Below are 1,465 nucleotides of genomic sequence, written 5' to 3' on the forward strand. Positions count from 1 at the left end.
ACAGGAGGTTTGGCAGGCAGAGGTGTTTTACTTACCTCTCTGAGGATTTACGTGCCTTTAGAGTGAGGTAGCACACTGGTGCAGATACAGAGGTGAGGTGAGGACCAGCTCGGATGGAAAACATGCTGTGAAATGGTGCGGTAGTGAGCTGCTGGAGTTCACATGAAGCTGGTGTGGAAGCTGGTGTGGAAGCTGATCCTGACCTTTCTCCTAAACCCTACTTGAATGCTGTCATTGCTGTGCGTCTCTCCCCAGCCTTGTCAAGGGTGTAGGCAACGTTCTTTCTTAATCAATAGCAATTACATTTTACTAAGTAAGGGAATTACTTTCTGCGAGCTGAATATTATAATCTGAAGTTTCTCGTCCTTTCTTTTTTATTCAAACTAAGCACCACACTACTTTTGGTCACATTTTACCTCTGTGTTGGAAATGCCAAAAGAGAAGAATTTTATTTTTAGAATATGTAAAAAAAAAAGTTATGCGAATATTTCTGGTGTTCTGTATGAAATGTCCTTGAGATATCATGAAAATAACAGCAAGACTATGAACATGGTTTGTCCCAAACGCACGTTCATGCCTGAGACAAACATAATACACCCATGGCAGAAGAAGCTGGGACAGTCAATACTCTCAAATTTATTTTTTATATCAGTGCAGATTTCTGTGGTGTTAAGCCTTCTCTTTGCTCCTCCACCGATGCTGTTGGGAGTCTGGAGGGCTTACTGGTTTGGGATAACACTTACATGGGATGCCAGGGTGTCTTTGGCAAAATAGGTTGTGTCTACCCAAGCCAGCAGCACTGCTGTGCTTAATTCACCATTTTTCGGTCTCGACAATCTGTCCAGACCTCTGTCTGGAGGAAAAAAAAGAAGAAAATTGTACTTTCCCTTCTCGCCTGTACATAGGCAGGTAAAAGAAAATTAATTTACTGGTGGAAAGAGCAATACGCTGAAAAATGTTATCAGGATTATATTTCAAGTGACTGCTCTTCAATACTGAAAAGCAAGAATATATAGGTAGTGGCAAAAAAGGCGGTTGGGTGGTGGGTGTTTTTTTTTTTTTTTAATATTATAATAAAACTTTCGAAGTCTGTTTTAAGCCAGCGCAGGCCCCGGCAGACAGCACACGATCCTGCTGGCTTTGCATCGCCTCACCTCAGAGAAGAACTTTTATTTGAACCTTATCAACGAGGAACAATTTATGTATTAAGAGACGAGTGTTTTTGAAGAAAAAAAGCGCCTCTACCGTGCCTCCGGCCGAACTGTAGATCCTGAGAACTACGCTTAGTAGGAAAAAAAATATTTTGCTTTTTTCTCTTTTGTACTTTCGCCGTCAGAGCCAGCTGAACTGCAGCGCTCGGTCCCTGAGGGGACCTTCCCCGCCCTCCCCCGCGCCCCGAGTCGGCGTCCCCCGGCCCCCCCCCGCAGCCGCCAGTGGTGCGGCCCGGTTGGGCTGCCCCATTGCC

The sequence above is a fragment of the Phalacrocorax aristotelis genome, chromosome 5 (assembly GCF_949628215.1).
Source record: "Phalacrocorax aristotelis chromosome 5, bGulAri2.1, whole genome shotgun sequence".
Lineage (NCBI taxonomy): Eukaryota > Metazoa > Chordata > Aves > Suliformes > Phalacrocoracidae > Phalacrocorax > Phalacrocorax aristotelis.